The sequence below is a fragment of the Apteryx mantelli genome, chromosome 1, assembly GCF_036417845.1.
Source record: "Apteryx mantelli isolate bAptMan1 chromosome 1, bAptMan1.hap1, whole genome shotgun sequence".
NCBI classification, from domain to species: domain Eukaryota; kingdom Metazoa; phylum Chordata; class Aves; order Apterygiformes; family Apterygidae; genus Apteryx; species Apteryx mantelli.
The window spans coordinates 152064525-152076732 of NC_089978.1; the positions used below are offsets into that span (position 1 = coordinate 152064525).

Below are 12208 nucleotides of genomic sequence, written 5' to 3' on the forward strand. Positions count from 1 at the left end.
TATTTGAGTGAATGTAATACTATAGTAACAACATAATAAGCTGTTTAGAAAAAAGAAAATTGTCTTAGAGGAGCCTCAGCCCAACCTATTGGGATGGTCGGATCCAAAGGTACCTGTGGTTTAATTGCTGGCCGCACAGCATGTGCCTCTAATGTGCTTGGCTGAGTACAAAGCAACCCAACAGCGACTGTGACCCAACTAGTGGAAGTGTAAAGGCAGCATGTTGCAGCAGCATGTTGGTGTACTTCAGTATCTGGCATCTTGTTTGTGACCTGGAGCAGAGGAACACAGGAAGAGGAATTAAATGTATTCCCTGCAACTAGATTAACTAAAAGGACAAGTAAAGGCAGAGGGGTTGGTTGGTTTGTTTCAAAGGAACTTTCTCTGGTTCTGTGGATTTCCCTAAAAATCAATTTGGCTGTCTCCCCCAGTGACTGAGGAATTAACATAATTAGCAAGCCTAGTGATGATTATTATAAAATTACCCTGAAAAATTCATTGGTTAATTAGTGGGGTGACAGCTTTGGTAGGGTGTTCCCACTTACTGAATGAACATTTACTAGACCTGTTACTACATCCCATCACTGTGCTATTGATCATAATTGGCTTGTTGGTAGCCTGGCAGCCTGTGCTGAACTCTGGCTATTAAAAACCCCTAATAACAGGGACAGGGGTGAAGCAATATTATGCAGAAGCCCAAAGCCACATGGAAGCGGAGGAGGTGAGGTGGAACTGCTACATGTTTGTGCTGAGCCACTGCCCAGAGCCTGACACTGAGATGGGTCAGAGCAAGTGTTGCACTTCCCCCAGGCTAGGCTCACTGCAGTTACAGTTAACTGTAACTCTGTGTGCATGCAAGTGTAAAACGCCCTGATACAGCTTATCCATCCACTGGTCCACAAAATGAGTTCAGCTTAACAGGATCATGTTGTCTCGTGCTCCCTTTACCCCAGGACAAATGCAAAAGAACATAGGCTACAAGTCTTCTGTCTGAAACAAAAAAAGCTCTTTTCCTTTAAAATAAGCTGTGAACAAAACTTACACCTGTAGCCTGTTATTGTTATGAGGTAGCTATAACACTGGACTTCAGCCACACTGCATCTTGAGGTTTTGACTACTTACTCTCAATGGCTCACAGGAAAAAAAACAACATGCAAATACTCTGTTCTGTACTTCAGCACACTGCTACCTTATGTATAATATTCTTAGATATCTAAACCTCAAATATATAATCTTTTCAGAGATTAATGTCATCCAAGTATTTCTACAAAAGCTCCAGAAAGAATGTAACATGCAGCCCCAGGGCTAGGCAAAATACATAGCAGAGGGATTGGAGCATAGGTATTTTTCATGTTTTTGCAGAGAACTGCTAAATATTACTTATCACAGACAAGCAACAAAAATAACAAAAGGCAGTGCTTCCCATTCTTTTGGTGGGTTGTCTTAGAATTACGTTTGACTAAGATCCTCACAGCTGCTTTCCTGCCTTAACAAATGTCCGATTTTAATGCCTTAACAATCTACTGATTTTAGTTAGGCTTGTATCTGTCAGCACCTCAAAAGCTGCAGGCCTTGGTAGCTCTTCCCCCTACCACTTCAGATGATCATACCCTGCTCCTCTCTCACCTCTTCACTTCTACTGTGTACTCTTTCAGCAGACCAGATGCACTTGCTGGTAAACACTGTCTCCACAAGGACATAGCCGCTTCCTTCATTTTGGAGCATGTTCTTTGCAGGTCCAAACCCTGCTGGTCTCTGAGGTCACAGTTTGTGGTCCTAAGTGGTGGTGAATTACAACTACCAAATGCAAAGTCAGCACAACAAACCTGAAAGACCACTACAGTAACCATCCTGCTCTACTGCAAAACCTCACACACACACACAAAAAAAAACCCACAACCCCCTTCCTCACACACACTCCTGACATTTCTTGTAAAAAAAAAAACGAGCATTTATCAAGGGCATGGTCTGCTAGATTTACCAGGCTAGGTGTCACCCAGTGACACAGGCAGTACTTCTTCTCTCCCCAAGGCCATGCCATCATGTGACAACCCCAGCCAGGCCTTCGGGAGACGTAAATAGCTGAAAGCAGGTCTGCCTTAGAGCAAAAAGGGGAAGGTCTCCCACTAACAAGAGCAAACGGCACAGCAAAATACAGAACTTTTGCCTGAAATCCTCTGAAAACAGGTGGAAACATCTCTTGGACAGGAAGTCATCAGGGAAAACCATGCAGCCACATTGGGAGGAGAACGTGAACAGGCTGCAGAGCACAACACCCCACAAACATCTGAAAAGGAAATGAGAAGAAGGCCAAGTTGCATTTCTCAGCTGGGCTCTCCAGCAAGTCTCCTTTTCTGTCTTCACACACTCTACCCAGCTCCTTGCCACAGGATCACTAAAACTTCAAAACCTCTCCCCAGAAAAACAGGCTCAGAAGAATACAGACAAATACAGTAGGGTCTTCTCCTCTTTATGACAGGAAATCCCCTCTTACTGGCCACACAGCAGAGTTTTGCAAGCTTTCACATCTGTCTGATGGTACCACTTTACTTTTGTAGCACGCCAGCACAAAATCTGATTGATTCTGACAGTTCCTACACCACGGGCTCCTACGCCTGAAATCAAAGCACGATTAGTACATATCTCTGCTGATACTTATAAATCACCAGAACACCACCATTCGCTTGAGCATCCACGGCATCCAAGAGACAGCAGAGACACGCTGGCCCTTCTCTGGCCTTCAGGCTGCCCTGAGAAAGCAAATCACAGCCAATGCACAACCTGTCATTTTGCACAAAAAATATCTGTGAAGTACACATTACATCAGATTAGCACTCCATTAAAAATGGGAGTGCCTACTAAAGGTGTGGATGCTCATTTTGAAGGTTCAAAATTGGGTGATTTCTTTGGAGGAAGACATTCTTTGTCAGGAGCAGTCTTCTCCACATGCCTTCTGCAAACAGTGAGGCCAAGCCAGAGGTCAAGCATGGACATCTGTTCACTGTGAGCCCAACTACCACCATGTTAATCCACCTCCCCAGCAGTACTCCCTCTGCTCACCAGCTCTGCACCCACGTTAACCTTAACTACTGCCCCTCAGCCACCATGAGCAGCGCTCAGCAGGAATCCCTGTGAGCACTCGCTGCCACAGCCAGCACAGGGAACTTCCCTGCAACTCTGCACAACAGTGGCCGTCTGCTTCCCTGGACAGACAGCCGCACAGTAGGAAGGCAAATACCAAGTGTGAAAAGCCCTCGATTTGGATGGCAGGAAGCCTCTCATGCAAAAAAGCTTGCTTTTAATACTGTCAGCAGAATTGAGGTATGGGCTTAGGCTAATCACAGTCTTTCCACAGATTTCCTTGGGTCTTGAACCAAATGCCAAGACACCAAGCATGCTTAGAGCAGATTTACAGTGAAGGAATCCAGAAAAAGGCAAAAGATAAGCACTGCATTACGTAACTGTTACATGATCCAACTGAAACACATCACATTCTGCTGAGGATAGCTGATGGCGCTGACACAAAATACGAGGAAGATTAAAGAGAAAAACCAATCACCCTGTCTGCCCTCAGGTAAGTGAGGCAAAACCTACAAAGCTGCTAAAAGCCTGGGCACTTGCTATGGGAGAGGCACCCAGAGAAAAATGCATCATTACACTCCCAGCTAACAGGTGTGCCTGAATACATTCTCCAAGGGTGAGCAAGCACCAAAGCTTCCCAGGCTGCCTTAACATTACATTGTGGATTACCTAGCGATTTTGTGCGTAAATCTGTTTCTTTTTCTGCTATGCTGTGACCATTTCTTCAGACAACATATTCTTGCCTCTGCAAAAATTTCAAAGCCAATTTCTGATGTGAAATTACAGGCACCTATCATTTATTTTTACACTTGTGTATTTTATTCTGAAATGCCCTATTGCACCTGCCTAAAGTCAGAGGGACAATTTAATCATTATAACACTCATTGGAAACTCACTCCTCTTCCAAAATGCATTAAAAGCAATTTCTCCCAAAGACAGACTAAAACAATAAAATAAAGGCTTTTCTTAAGCTCACTGTTTTTCCTAAATCACTCCTACAGGACAACCCACTTTCTCTTTCCAGTTACCACATGTGAAAGCTGCCCTCCTCCCACCTTCACCAGGGACCTGCAAGCCCACAGGCATGCACCACAGCTGCACCTGGCCCAGCTGCTATTAAAGGGCTGTCTGGGAAGCAGCTGTGGTGCTTCAGGGTGATGGCAACCTGTGCCCAGCTGAGCAGTGGGGTGTGGATGCCCCTCCTGGGGCTGGGCACCTGGAAGGTAATGGCAGCTGCCCAGGGCCCCTCGCTCTCAGGAGGGGCAGCTGCAGCAGCACTGCCTGGCCCAGCCCAGCCCTGGGAGGGCAGAGTGGCTGCCAGGGCTGCGCTTGGCCCAACTTGTGGCACTGGCAGCCTGGCCGGGCCACCCTGCTATGCACGGTGCTAGTGCCCTCCAGAGCCCTGGCTCCCCTGCATCTTTTTCCCTCTCTTTCCATCCCTCCTAATGCTAAAAGCATCTCTCCCCACAACAGCATGCAAGCTTAACTCCTCTATGGTGCAAGTGCTGATTCGGTGCTGGATAACCTAAAATCTGAGGTGAGATCACTTTGAATTGCCCAGTAATAAGATACTGCCTTAAAGGCCAATTCATGCATTTCAAGGAAGTTCTGCTGAAGAGATTTACTTTGTTGTTAATACAACTGCAAAATCAGTGATCTGTATAATGTCTGAAAACAAACTTGCTGGAAGAAGGTATTCTTACATTTCTTTTGTGGGTGCTCTTTTGTATGCCCTTTTAGGCCACGGAGCTAGAAGCTCTCTGAAGAGAGCAGCTGAGGTAGCCTCTGACTTAGAGGTGGGGTGCTTAGAGGGGAGGAGCAGAAATGTGTGTTGCTGTGCTCTGTACAGTGACTGAGGCTTAGACCAATGCCTCATCCATCACACAAAAATCCTCCCAGCTGGGCAGCTGCTGACTGCTTCTCCTCTTGGGAAGCAGAACGGAGAAGTGAGGAGTGCTAGCTGAGAGGTATTGCAGAGCTCTGGTGCAAAACTCATTTCTTCCTGGTCCAGCTCTGGAGAACTGTCTGGGTGTTCGGGGCCTCAGCTCTACCTGACCTTTGGGCTGAACCCTGCATGGGACTGGGACTGCAGAGATGTGATTAGAGACAGGCTTTAAGCCCGGGAGACCGTGTTTGATATGAATACAGTCTTGAGAACACTGCATGGAAGAATTCCCCTTAAACCCCCTTTGTTTGCATTTCTTTTATCAAGGAAAAAGCCTGCATGTTTTGGTTTGGGATATTAGCTTTTTCTTTTTTTCAGTCCCCAGCTGGGAAATATCAGCTGCAGTGATGGCTGCTATTGATGCTGGGTATTATCACTTTGATTGTGCTTATGTGTACCAAAGTGAGAATGAAGTTGGGGAAGGGATCCAGCAGAAAATCTAGGAAGGTGTTGTGAAGCGAGAGGACCTCTTCATCATCAGTAAGGTAAGGATCTGGTGCCATAGGATCTACAGGGAGACCTGCTTTGCACAGAACTTGTCTGTAGGAGGAAATTCAAAGAATGAGGGAGAAACTGTGCTATAGCATGGAGCAATTCAGAACAGAGCAATACTGATGAAAGCTTCTGGCTTCACTTCATCCTATAGAGAGATATATAGGTTATGCTCCACATTCTCAGATTGCATGGGACTGTTCAAAACATGTAATAAGCTCAAATGTCCCAGAAAAGGTATGCTTAGTTTTTCTTATGCAGGAAATCCAATATTTAGCTCATCACTGAAACCGACTGTTATCTTGAAAAGAACCCTTTAACCAGTATCTATGTTGCAATAGTTGGTTCTTAAAGGCCGCAAACTAATTCAATTACATGTGCTGCCACCACACACAATGACTTTGGTATCATGGGCCAGTTCTGCTCACAGAACAGGCCCCCCTTGAAGAGCAACAGGATGACCTAATTCCATGTTGGCTGCCAAAGAAGATGGAAAGCTTCTCTGCTGTTCAGGACAGCACCTGAGAGCTTTAACCCCGGAGGTCACAGTGTGGCTTGGCTTTTTTCTCTAGCTTTGGTGCACGTTCTACGACAAACCTCTGGTGAAGGGAGCCTGCCAGAAGACTCTTGCTGCCCTGAAACTGGATTACCTGGATCTCTACCTCATGCACTGGCCTCTTGGGTTTAAGGTACAGCAACAGAGATGCCCTTGGCTTTCCCTCTGGGAGAGCTCTTCAAAACTGCCAGTCATGCTTATGGCACTACTGCTCCTCCAGTCAAGGGCTTTCAGGTGTCTGTGCGTGCTCTAGTGCTGCTCATTCAGCTTTACTCTGGCCATGTGAGCCAGCCTCTTGATCCCTGCCTCCAAGTTTGCTGCTTGCACAGTGTCCTCTGCCCTTTTGATCCTGGGAGAGGCAGACCTAGAGGTAGGGGCACATCTCCCAGCTGCAAGCATAAGCTACACTGCTGCCCTTTTCTTCACAAACCCCAAGTGTGCTTCTCTGACAATGGCTTGGCTCCCTCCTTGTGGGAAGGAGGGAGCCTCTACTTCACTGCCTGACAGAAAGTCTGTCTTCTGCATGTTACAGAATCTCAGAGCAAGAGCAAATGTTTCTGTTTTCCATTTCTCTCTTTAATCACTGAGTCCTTAATATGGTACACACTGAACTGAGTTTTCCTGCAGAAGCCTTATTGTTGTTCCGCAGACCCTGGAATTCAAAAGGTGAAGCTTTTTGCTATCAAACTCTCACAGATTGCATATACTTCAAATGAGCTGATGTCTCAGTTTGACTATTTCCAGTCTTAGCCTTTCCTTTCTGCTACAGCCTGATTAAAATTTCCCTCCTACCTTTTGCTTAGGAGATTCTCAACTGCTTGTTGCACTATCAAATTTGTAGTTAACTTTATGTGGACGAAGCCATCAAGTGAAACTCTGTTATTGCATATTACTAGGACATCTGCAGAATACTCTAGATGTTGAGCAAACTTGACACGTGGATCTAGCTGTGATCCTATACGCAGGTTGTTCTGAGTTTCCTAGTGCCAGCAATGTATAAATTGAGCCTCCTCACAAAGACCTGTGTGTATATGGTTCCTTTTCAGCAGATGTTGTTCAGTATAGACCTAACTTATATGTTCCTGGGACCTAAGCAGGTCTTTACTATACTTTTTTGAAAACAAAACTACAAAAAACCTTCCCTAATGGTCTTCCTTAATGGACATGATAGAGCAGTACAAGAAGTAAACTTGTTTGTTCTTCTTTGTTCTGCAAGTGGAGTGAGTCACTACTCTGCTGGGTCCAAGAGATAAACCTGTCTCTACTGGGAATGGTTACTGGCAAAAATTTCATAACCCTCTATACCCAGCAACACTGATATTCTACATACATGGGAGATAAGCTCTGCTGCTGTGGGAGAATGATCTTTCCTGTCCTTGATCTTTTCCATGTTTTCATTACCTTCAGCAGTCACAGAGTTGCCTCATGTGTGCAAAATTAGTTGGAAAGAACTTGCTGTAGTATAAGGTAGCTTTTCAAAACATACATGCTCAGTCGAGCTGACAACTTACCATGAGCTGCATGATTGCTTTCAGTGGAGCCATAGGCCAGACTGAAGCTAGAAAAAGTTCTTTGTTTGACTTTAACAACTATACAGTTGTCTTCACTGCAGCTGTAACACAGTTCTTGGGAACTGTCCAAACACACTTTGCAGGAATAAAGACATTTTAAGCTGTGGTCCTGCCTACAGCCTGGGGCACTCCAGCCTCCAGTGCTGGTACAATAGCAGGTTATCAGATATCAGTATTTGCCACATGGAACTCTGCGTAAATTTCTGCAGTCTCAAGGAATGAGGCTTCAGTCTTGGGTGGGATAGGAGTTGAGGCACGAATATACCAGTGCCCTCTTTTCCTTCAGAGACTCAAGAACTCTGTGCATCTTGAGACAGTCATTTTGTTCCTTCCATGAAGGAAGTAAGCCATGTTAGGAGGAATGTCTTCTTCAGGCCCTGTCTGGTATACCTGATGATGACAACTTTGCTGTTCTTTCTGTTAGGCCATGGAAGAGCTGGTGGATGCTGGTCTGGTCAAAGCCATTGGAATCTCCAACTTCAACCACAAGCAGATTGAGAGGATCTTAAACAAGTCGGGACTGAAATACAAGCCTGTAAATAACCAGGTAGGCCACAAAGTGACAGGAGGTGAATGTTCTTTGAGGATTATCAGGATCTGACTGGTTGAATGAGGATGTTGTAAATTTCCTGTATCCTGGTAAGGGATGAAGTTGTGGAACACATGGATTGTAACCATAACTTCTTAAAACACTTGCAGCTGTTCATCTGTTATTAGTAATAAACAGCTTGATTCTATTACTAATAGCAGATGATAACTGTTCACATGCATTTATTCTCTCGTGCATGCACGTACTTGCATGTATGATTCATTCATAGTTACCTAGTTGGAGTAACAGTTGGGAAGTAAACTTAAACTCTTTATGCAGAAGGAATACATGTAGTGGTGCACTAGTGGCTTCCTGGTAGCTGTTCAGAAAATCTCTCAGATGGGTCTTTGTGTCATGGGGTGGAGGGGGGTGTATACATAATCCTGGAATCTTTGCCTGTATATAGCCACTTCTGCCCTCTTGGATGCAGTTGTTAACCTGCTGTTGATGCTTATTTGTCCAAGAGGCCTTGTACAGATTTGGCAGTCTCTTATAGCTCCGAGTGCAGTAGTTCTTGTGGATTCACTAAGACTGCTAGTCTCTAGAGTTTTTCCATCCTAAGGAAACTTTCACACACTTTCTCTGCACATGCAGTTACTAAAAAGCAGCAGGCTGAAGAGAAACATATCTATATCCAAACTCATAAATATTTATAGAACCTTTTCACACAGCCTTAGAAGGAAGGGGCTTTTAAGACAAGGACAGATGAAAAAGGGAAAATGGAATAGATACAGCATACAGTCTTAATCCCACCCAACAGTAATTACTGTATATAAAAGATTGATATTTATTTAATATTTGCTGAACTGCCTAGAAGTCTTATAAGCACTTCAGAATGTTTTCTCAAGGGACAAAGAACCCAGAGATGGGCTCTATGAAACTCTCTTTTTTTTCCCCTGGAGTAAAGACCAAGAGATGCAGGAAGACCTGTTATAAAATTAGCTGCCATAAACAGCTAAGGCTGCATAATACCATAGAGACTGGCAAATTAGGACAAAGTGCAGCCTGTAATTGGATTAGGAGATAATCCCTGGAGCAAGTTACAGCAGTTCTGCTGCTGTCAGTCTCTGTGCTCTTGTGCTGGCAGATTGAATGTCATCCATACCTTACCCAGGAGAAGCTGATCAAGTATTGCCAGTCCAAAGGGATTGCTGTGACAGCATACAGTCCTCTTGGCTCTCCAGACAGGCCATGGTAAGACTGCTCTGCAATCTGCAAGGCAGCTGGCATGACTGATGCTCGAAGCATTGAGACTGCAACTGCACTGTTACCCATTCAGCTAGATGTGGCCTTCTGTTGCTAGGTAGGGTCTTGCTAAAGAGGTTCCTCACCATTGGCCTTCTGTTCTCCATACAGGGCTAAGCCAGAGGATCCTTCCCTTCTGGATGACCCCAAGATTAAAGAGATTGCAGCCAAGCACAACAAAACCCCAGCACAGGTAAGTAGAGGTGGTGCAGGGCATAGGGTACTGGTTCCTGGAACACAGCTGTAAGGAAACAACAGGCTGTGGGTACAGCCTGACTCTTCATTCCCTGTGAGCTGTACACCCTCTGTGGTGTACAGTAGCAATGCAGGTGTTTTCCTGGTGTGTGGCCTGCAGTGTGTGCTTGAAGGGACTCTGACACTCAAAAAGCAGCAGATTCTCAGCCCATCTTCAGATGTTGTTTCCCAATCTCAAGTGCTGTTGCAGAGAATGAAACCCTTGCAATGACTGCTTAAAGTCTGGGTGTGAAGGGAAGGAACTGACTGTCCCAAAACTGGATGGGGGAGGAGAAAGGAGACCTTTCTGTGGGCTCTACCACGTCTCTCTTTGCTCTTCTAGAAGTGCTGTCTAGGCCTCGAGTACAGGAATCATTTGATACGTAGAAATGAATTATTTTTGCTGAATCATGCACATTACAGCAAACTGCTGTTGGGACAGGCTCTGCTTATTACAGACCAAGAGCCATCTTGTCTCTGACCCATTGATATGCTCTTGTAGGTTCTCATTCGGTTCCACATCCAGAGAAATGTGGTTGTGATTCCCAAGTCTGTCACACCACAGCGCATTGTGGAGAACTCCAAGGTGAGTGATTACATGGCAGCCTGGGTGCTGCCCTTCAGGGACGGCAGTCCTTCCCCCTGCAGAGCAAGCAGCAATCCTTTCTTACCCTTCCCAAGTCCTCCTCAGACAAGAGCACTGGGCTTTTTCTCTGTCTGTTTAGCTATGGTCTAGTGAGGGCTAAAGTAGCAACTGCAGTTCACAGAGCAGAAGTGAACAGAGCTCCTGGAAGCAGTGCACTGGTAACCTTAACAGTCACCTTAGATGATGCTTCCTGTTCTGGTGCTTGTGCATGAATCAGCAGGCAGGGCTCACATGGAGCCCAAGTGCAGTAACATGCCAGAAAAGTCTTACGTAGGGCAAAGCAACATTAAGAAAATCATTCTCGTGTCCATACACCAAGTTGCTCCTCTGAATTCAGCCATCTCTGACTGACATTGGACATCAGGATTTCAGAAGAAACCCAGCTGGATTAATGGGTTACAGGAGAGTCTTCCAGGTGTTCCTTTGGAGTAGGACAGATAGATGCAATCTCCACAGATGGAGGCATGCTGCAACACTGACTGCTCACCCAGCTTCTTGGAACAGCAGACACATTACCTGCAACTGTGGTGGGTAGGTGGGTGGGTGGGTGTTTTCCTCCCCCTGCCAGTGGAGTCTTGGAAATGCCTACAGACTGCTTTTCCCCTTCGCTCTTGCATGAGGCCATCGCTCCTTCTAACCAGCACCCTTCCAGTGTGGACTTGCTCTTGAATCTTGTGAATCCCACAATCTTTGGGTTGTTCCAAGAGATGACTTCCAGCTGTTTCTCCTGTTAGGTGTTTGACTTTGAATTGACTAAAGAGGAGATGGCAACCATTCTCAGCTTTAACAGAAACTGGAGAGTCTGTGCAATGAGCACGTGAGTGGTAGTGTTTGGTATTTGTTTTTTTCAAAACCCTTAAGTTATGAATACTTTAAACACAGAGCTTCTACATGTGCACCCTACATAGAATGCCTAAATGACAGAAAGGGACTTGAAACTGTCTCAGTGTACAAATGGCACATACCACCCAGGAAAACAAACCTGAAACAAATTCATTCTACAATTACACTATCTATATTCTCCTTGGGCAGCTCCTCTACGCACCCAGTACACCTCTATACAGTGTTTATTGCAGACATGAGAAGTATCTTTTTTTCTTATTTCCTTCAGGTGCAAAACTCACAAGGAGTACCCTTTCAACACAGAATACTGAATATGGTCATATCCTGCCCTTCTCCAGACCTTGAAGTCTGTTCTGTTCTAGCTCTGAGCTATCCATTTATCCAGCTTTCTTTCTGTATCTGTCCTTTTCCTGCCAGTGAAGACAGGATATTATTTGGTGATTTGAGTGCTCCTTTTTTTGGCAGAAGGAAATGGTAAAATCATTCTAAAGAACAAGATGTAGGTTGTAATAATTCTGCACCAAAATATGGTTGGAAGTAGTAAGGAGAAAACAGGGAGTTTCTTAACTACCAATTCATATTTGTCTTCCATCTTGCAATTACACAATGGGCTAAAGAGGATGGTCAGCACTGGTGAACAATGGAGAAGGAGGAAAAATCTGAAGAGGAGGAATGTGAACTAAAGATTTAATTCCTGAGGAGGAGGGAGACAGCCAGTAGCTTCACCACTCTAAAAGTAAACACAAATTTTTCCTATTTATCCCTCTCTTAAATAAAATAATACTGTATGTTTTGTGGGTCAGAGCACTCTTTAGACAAGTTTATTGCTAGGTAACAAAACACAACAGAGAACAGGCCTTCTGTTTGTTTTTCAGTAAGTATACTTTCAACATGTGCTTTAGATTCCTGCTAGTTGTGCAGTTCTGTCCTTATGTGGAAAAGTGTTAACACACCAAAACACAGCTTGCATCCACAGTTTCATTAAAAGTGTCTCTATTCCAAAAAA

At 44.9% G+C, this 12208-nt stretch overlaps 1 pseudogene; it reads left to right on the forward strand.

The window, feature by feature from the left end:
* Window positions 1-4238: 4238 nt before the first annotated feature.
* LOC106488287 (aldo-keto reductase family 1 member B1-like) lies at window positions 4239-11528 on the forward strand (annotated as a pseudogene).
* The last annotated feature ends 680 nt before the right edge of the window (window positions 11529-12208 follow it).